Genomic DNA, 8273 nt, shown 5'->3' with positions numbered 1-8273 from the left:
AGAGCGTGTCTTGAGGATCAAATCGAAGATATGAGCCCGTGTCCAGAAATACCATTCAGTGACGTTACAGAACGTCGAAATTATGGGCGCCCGAGCCTGTCACTAGGCCATCCCTTCGGCAGCAAACGTGACTTTGTACGTCTCACAATATTCTTTGTTATTCAGTGATCGCGACTGACGCACTGGCCGAACTAAAGCTGTAAGGACGGTGATGGTACAGCTATTGCCCGCGAATTTCAAAGGTCCCGAATTGGAGTCTGCAGGTAAGTTTGATATTAGCGCACACGGCGCTTCAGAATCAAAATCTCATTTTGGAAACGTTCCCCAGGCTGTGGCAAAGCCATGTCTCCACAATATCATTTGTCCCAGGAGTCCGGGGTCCAGAGCATGCCGTGTTGCAAGTTTCGCAGGAGAGCTTCTGTGAAGTGGTGGTGGTGGTGGTTAGTGTTTAACGTCCCGTCGACAACGAGGTCATTAGAGACGGAGCGCAAGCTCGGGTTAGGGAAGGTTCAAAATGGCTCTGAGCACTATGGGACTTAACATCTGTGGTCATAAGTCCCCTAGAACTTAGAACTACTTAAACCTAACTAACCTAAGGACATCGACCACATCCATGCCCGAGGCAGGACTCGAACCTGCGACCGTAGCAGTCGCGCGGTTCCGGACTGCGCGCCTAGAACCGCTAGAGCACCGCGGCCGGCGGTTAGGGAAGGATTGGGAAGGGAATCGGCCGTGCCCTTTCAAATGAACCATCCCGGCATTTGCCTGAAACGATTTAGGGAAATCACGGAAAACCTAAATCAGGATGGCCGGAGACAGGATTGAACCGTCGTCCTCCCGAATACGAGTCAAGTGTGCTAAGCACTGCGCCACCTCGCTCGGTCTTCTGTGAAGTGCGGAAGGTAGGAATGAGGTACTGACGAGAGTAAAGGTCGTACTTCGGCTGCTGAGTCGATAGAGCAATTTACCGTAACAGGCAAAGGTCCAGATTTCGAGTCTCGGTCCTGCATACAGTTTTAATCTCTCAGGAAGTTTCATATCTGCACGCAAGTCGCTGCAGAGTTAATAATGTCATTCTGACATTAGTGGACATTAATATGTTGTGTGTCCAGTCATTGGCTTTATGACGTCTGCTGGGGACACATTCAATGTGGTCTCTGAAGGTATGTGGAGGAATGGCAGCCCATGCTTGCCCAAGAGGCGAAAGAGGTGATTGTGATGTTGGACGCTGCGTTATGGAGCGATGTGCTAACATACTACAAATGTGTTCCGTTGGGTTCAGGACAGGACCCAGGGAACGCTAGTCCACTTCAGTAATTTTAATGTTCTCGCATCATTGCCTCAGAGGTACTGCTTTATGACAGCACGCATTGTCGTGCTGATATTAGCAACCCTAGTCCCTGAACTTTTCCTCTATGTACCGTACGAAGTACGCGATGCTGCAAGTGTGTGCCGGTCACTGTGGCCGAGCGGCTCTAGGCGCTTCAGTCTGGAACTGCGCTGCTGCTACGGTCGCAGGTACGAATCCTGCCTCGGGCATGGATGTGTATGATGTCCTTAGTTAGGTTTAAGTAGTTCTAAGTCTATGGGACTGATGACCTCAGATGTTAAGTCTCATAGTGCTTAGAGCCATTTGAAACATTTTTGCAAATGTGTTCATACCCTTTCCCATTTAGCGGTTTCTTAAGCTCAATAAAGGGACCACATTTAGCCACAAGGGACATCCTAATACGGTCATCCCACCTCCTTCATACTTCACTGTTTGCACTACTCATGTTGGCAGGTAATGTTCTTCAAGTATTTGCAAATTCCAGTGGGGGATGGGAACGCCGTTGTAGTAGAAGCAATAGAAGACAGAGTTACTGGAGCAACTGGCTCAGTAGTACGAATGAGAAAGAAGAAAAAATAATCGACTACCGCAATAAATTTCAGATAGTAGAAGAGAATACACTGCGCACACGCCACACGAGAAAGAGACATACACAGAAAAATCCGAGAGACACAATTAAATTCCAGCTTACCTATGTCGTGGTCAGATAAAAAATTCACTATCAAACACTGGATTGTAAGTCGTATCCGGCAACAAACATAGATTGACGTCACAGATTAGTAACGTTTAAGAGAATCGCCCAGAAGAATAATGTGGAAAAAAGTCGAATACTGAAGTAGTGAGGAACGATGAGAAGCGTTTGAAGTTCTAGGGCATAAGCTGTAGATTCTGTATAGTGAATGCACCAGCTAAAGATGAACTAAAGCTGAACAGACCTTTCTAAAAGGGGCAATAACATAAGTTGGACAGACAAACATAGGTTCAAGAAAAGCACTCGCAAAGAAACCAGGGGAGACAGAGGTAATATGTAATTGATCGGCGAAATAAGAAGTGCAACTTCTTTCGGTGAAAATACAGGAATAGAATGATATACTTCACTTAGAACAGAAATATTTAGGAATTCAGTGAATCCAAGGCGAAACAACTGCAGGAAAAATGTGGACAAATTTAAAAGCAAATGTTCATCCAAACGACTGATTCGTCATACACCTTCCATGACATTAAAAGAAATGGCGTCATATTAAGAGCCCAAAGAGAATTCCACTGTTAAAAGCAGAGTAAACAATGGATGGATATAAACAGTACACTGAAGGGCTATATGAGCGGGAGGACTTGTTTGGTGATATGATGGAGGAAGGAATGGCAGTTGATAAGGAGACACAAGGGATCCAGTGCTGGGCACAGATTGTTATTAAATAAGACAGAAGGGACAGATAAAAATCCTTCGAAATTCTTAAATCGTTACATGCAAGGCAACCAAACGACTGTTTTAGCCGAGCGTTCTAAGGCGGTGCTGTCATGGACTGTGAGGCTGGTCCCGGCGGAGGTTCGAGTCCTCTCTCGGGCATGGGTGTGTGTGTTTGTCCTTAGGATAATTTAGGTTAAGTAGTGTGTAAGCTTAGGGACTGATGACCTTAGCAGTTAAGTCCCATAAGATTTCACGCACATTTCAAGATTTTTTCGGACAAACGACTGTTTAAGATGTTGTGTACCCTCTACGAGACTCAGAACATACCGTCAGACTTGGGGAATAATATCACCGCAAAATTCCGAAGATAGCAAGGGAGAACTGTCACACAGTCATCTGAACAGCTAATGCATCCAAGTTGCTGAGAAAAATAATACACAGAAGAATGGAAAATAAAGTTAAGGATCTCTTGCATGATGATCAGTTTGATTTTCACGAAGGTAAAGCTATCAGAGGCAGTGCTAGCGTTACAATAGAATATAGAAGCAGTAATTAAGGAAAATCAAGATGCATACGTATGATTTGGCGACCCAGACTAAGTGCTAGACATTGTAAAAAAAAGAAGAAAAAAAAGATGTTCGAAATTCTTAGAAAAATTTGCGTAATGTTTAGGGGAAGACGGGTAAGATGCACCCTAAAGCAATAGGGATAAATAGAAATGTAAGACTAAGAACGAAGTGCTCGAATTAAAAAAAGAAAATGTGGGACAGAGAACCAATCTTTCACATTTATTCTACAATTGATGCATAAAAGAATCAATGATGGAAATAAAAGAAAAATCTAGTGTGGGATTAAAATTCAGGGGAGCAAGACATCAACGATAAATGCTCTGGTGACATTGCTACCCCCAGTGAAAGAGAAGACGAATTACAGGACCTGCAAAGTCCAGTGAGGTTAAAATATGAATTCAGAGAAAATGGGAAACAACACGAAAGTAATGAGGAGTAACTGGAATGAGATTAGAGATAAAGTTAACATTAAAATTAGTGACCATAATGTAGAGAGTTGAGGAATTCTGCTACCTTGGAAGCAAAATAACATGGTGGATGAAGCAAGGACGATATAAAAAGTAGACTAGCACAGGCAAAGAGCCAAGAAGTCCGAAACATAGGCCCTCATTTGAAAGGGAAATTTCTGATAATGTACGTTTGGAGAACGTCTTTGTGTGATAGTGAATCATGTAATTGGAAAATTCTGAAAAGAAGGTATCCATAACATTTCATGTTATACAAAGATGTGGAATGATATTAATCCTCAGAGACAGGAACACATAGAAAACACTGACGAGAAGAAGGGTGTGTTATGACATATGGTAAGACATCAGGGAATAACTTCCATGTTACTAGAGAGAGCTGCAGAGGGCAAAAGCTGTAGGGGAAGACAGAGATTGGAATACATCCAACAAATAATTGAGGGCATAATGACACAAGAGAGGTATTCATGGCTGTCCGCACCGAACCAGTCAGAAGACTGAAGAGAAAAAGAAATTCATTGACCTAAAACATAGCAAAGAAAAGCTGAAGTTTAAGAATCGAGTTTTAAAACATTGTTTATACAGAAGGATCGGACAAACATACCACTTTCTGACAAAAACAGGCATCCCTTGCGTTGAAAACAAAATGTCAAGTCCAGCTGTAATCCCGGTTTGGTTATACACAGAGTACTCTTCGACAGTGGTCTTATGTTAAGCTAGAATTAATCGTGAGTCTCTCATCCAGCGGAAGGTCCCAAGAAACTGGGAAAATGGTGTGACACCTGTACATACGAGGGGCAAAAGAAGTGACGTGTAAAATTTCCGACGAATATTCTTAAAGCTGGTTTGATTGAGTATTCTTTAACATGTTTGAAGTTCGGATATAGTACTTTTCTTTGAGAAAGCAAAGCTTCTTATCTTTAAAATAACACGGATTTAGAAGGCATCACTCGTGCGAAACTTAGCTTGCCTGTTTTTCGAACGATATTTTGTTACCTACATCTAAATCTACATCTACATTTACACTCCGCAAGCCACCCAAGGCGCGTGGCGAAGGGCACTTTATGTGCCACTGTCATTACCTCCCTGTCCTGTTCCAGTCACGTATGGTTCGCGAGAAGAACGACTGCCGGAAAGCCTCCGTGCTCGCTCGAATCTCTCTAATTTTACATTCGTGATCTCCTCGGGTGGTATAAGTAGGGAAAAGCAATAAATACGATACCTCATCCAGAAACGCACCCACTCGAAACCTGGACAGCAAGCTACACCACGATGCAGAGCGCCTCTCTTGCAGAGTCTGCCACTTAAGTTTACTAAACATATCCGTACCGCTATCACGCTTACCACGTAACCTTGTGACGAAACGCGCCGTCAACCCGACCTGGTACGGATCCCACACTGATGAGCAATACTCAAGTATAGGTCGAACGAGTGTTCGGATGGAGGGCAACAGACAGATTCGAGATTCTAATTTTACGGAAAGGGCTTGACGCACTGCTTCTTTGCAGACGATTGAGTAATGTCAGAGCATATGGAACAGTTTTTCAGCTAAGTGAGTGGCTCGGAGACTTCTTAATTAAAAGACATTAGTATGTTGATATTGACGGTGAGTGTTTAGCGGAGACACGGGTGTCGTCAGAAGCCCCCACGGGAAATGTGATAGGACCGCTCTTGTTCCCTACGTAAGTAAATAAACTGAGTGACATGGCGAGCAGCAATTTGCGACTGTTTGCTGATACCGTAGAGTACGGGAAAGTATCGTCGTTTAGTGACTGTAGGAGGACACAGTATGACTTACAATACCTGTTTGGGTTACGAATGTACACCTGGCAGTAAATATACAAAAATATAAGCTAATGCGGATAAGTAGCAGAAAAAAATCCTGTAATGTTCTGTTGCAGCATTAGGACTTTACTGTTTCACACTGTCAAATCGATTAAGTATCTAGTAAAGTTCAAAGCCAATGAAATCGAACCGCATAGTTAGTTGGTAAAAGGGAAATATACTGCGAAAAGCTTAGGAAAGTGTAGCGTACCTATAAAGGAGACGGCATACAGATCACTTGGATGAGCCATTGTTGAGTATTACTCAGTTTCTCTGGATCGCACCAAGTCGAATTATAGGAAGACATCGATGATAACGTTGATGATATGTGATTTGTGGGGCGCTCAACTGCGTCGGTACCATCGCCTGCACAGATTCCCAACCTTTGCTCAGCCCAGACTCGTATCTGCTTTGGGCGGACAGCGAAAGACACCCGTTTCTGTTCTTTGATGATCCATTAACTCATTTTTTTTTATTACAGAGGGCAGCTAGCCCTCTGACCGAACACGCTGAGCTACCTTGCCGGCGCCACTAGACAACGAGCTACGGACGAAGACATCGATGCAGTGGCGCCTATTACGTTTATTACAGACAGATTCGACCAACAGGTGAGTATTGCAGAAATGTTACGTGAACTTACATGGGATTCCTTGGAGAAGAGAACACGTGCTCTCCACAGAACAGTTTTGAGAAAATCTATAGAGCCCATATTTGTGATGGACTGCAAGATGGAATGCAATGGCGCAGCTACATGAAAACTGATCTTTGAGTTTGGATTACCTACACACAGGGAACGGGGAAAACTCATCTTATCATGTCCCCCTCCCCACCATTATCAACCCCCTTCTGCCCCCACCACATCCAAACATTTCGTTACCTCCGGTCATTAAAACGAAACAGAGAATCACTATATACCCAAGAATCATCCATATTGTTGTCTATAACCCACTAGGCACCACAATACGACAATTACTACGTCGATGATGGACATGGAGCATATCATCATTCGAGTTCAATGGTGGTGGCAGCTGCACGACGCCTACGTGCGATTCTCGGTATGCAGTGAAATACGTACATGTGCACTCTCCGAAACCTTTCCGTGGCACATAGAAGTGAGGAGAGCGGCAGAATGATTCGTCAGCATTAGTAGGTACCATATAGCTTCATCACTAAAAATTTTATCTACCGTTATAACGAAATTACTATTCAGAATGTACCTCAGAGTCAGACCCCATGTTCTCTGTACTCCACTTCCTACCTAGTAGTGTTCGATCTTTGTTCCCCACTTGGGGCAAGGCACAATTAACTCTCAAATTAAATATCACAATGTCATTACAACATCCGAAATGTCTGTTTTACTGTTGAACAATGGTACAAAACACACGTGATTAATATTATTGAAACTACTGAAATATCTTACTGGTTAAGGAAAACTTGATGCCTAAAACATGACTATGGACTCTCTAATTAACTGTCACTATGTTATTTTCACATCTAAAATGTCTGTAATATTTACAAAATCCGTAAGGATATTGGCATTTTAATATTAGGCTTACCTGAGTCCATGTTACTGGTGGTAAAAGAATTGAATTTTTCCGATGCGATATTTTTAAAAGTTCCCTTCAGTAACACTTCATTTTATTAAACACTCTCCTTTTTTGGGGAGGATGGGAGAGGAGAAGATAATGCATAATGTTCTGCATCAGAAAAATATATTTCATGTTTGAGTCGTAGTGGGGTTGCTGGGGTCGCCTTTCGAATTCTTCGCGCCACTAGCTCGATCTGTCATGTGATGTCCTTCTGGTTTGAGGCCACTAAGATCTTGGCTCGAGGTTGTTGATGGGGACGGGCCATGTTGTGACGTGGAGAACTGGGGAGTGGTATCGGAGCGAGGAGTTCTGTGTGACAGGTCCGCCCGGCGAATAAGGCGAGCACTTGCGCAAGCGTCTTGAGCACAGAGTCTGGTGAGTGGTTGCTGGGCACGTTTGTGGGCCGGTTTGAATCCGTGGCTGACTTCGAGTGCCGCCTTCGTGCTTAGCCTGGCCAGTCGATTCTGGGACGTAGCACTCCGATGAGAGAGTTGAAGCCAGTTTCGCTGTGCAGAATTCTAGGCCCCTTTGGAACTGGCAAGTTTCAACTTCGATCCGTGAACTACAGGTAAGTTTTGGATATTGACATCACAGCTGTTACTGATACCCATAGGTCTGTCGCTTTCACTGCTATTTCTTAGCTGATCTGTTTCACCACCAGTTGGTTCATTAAATTGTGGCTTTTGCTTACTTTTACTGAGTCGATTCTGACCTGGGTTCCAAACGTCGTTAGGTAAATACCTTCCTCTTGTAATATGGTCAAGTGTCGCTTTCGAGATATCTTCAGACATCGCAGATATCATCGCTCTGTTAATTATGTTGGCTTAGGAGGCGCTGGGTCTCAAAATTTAGCAGTTTCTAAGACTATGTAATTGGGTTTGGCAGCCTAGTTGTCTTTCGGGCGTTTCGCCATCGTTGTAGAGGCGGTGTTTTGCAGTGACGCGGGTATACCACTTGGCTAAATATTGTTGCTTTCATGTATTTGACCTTGCTGTTTTTTTATTTATTTTGCCGGTCTGTACCCAATGGGAAAGGCATTGGAACTCCGGTCCTCTCGTTGTAACCTTCCTTGTTTTTGGCAAAATCTTG

This window comes from Schistocerca gregaria, chromosome 4 (assembly GCF_023897955.1).
Source record: "Schistocerca gregaria isolate iqSchGreg1 chromosome 4, iqSchGreg1.2, whole genome shotgun sequence".
NCBI classification, from domain to species: Eukaryota; Metazoa; Arthropoda; class Insecta; order Orthoptera; family Acrididae; genus Schistocerca; species Schistocerca gregaria.
The sequence above is the reverse complement of the archived record's forward strand: the minus strand, read 5'-3'. Positions refer to the sequence as shown.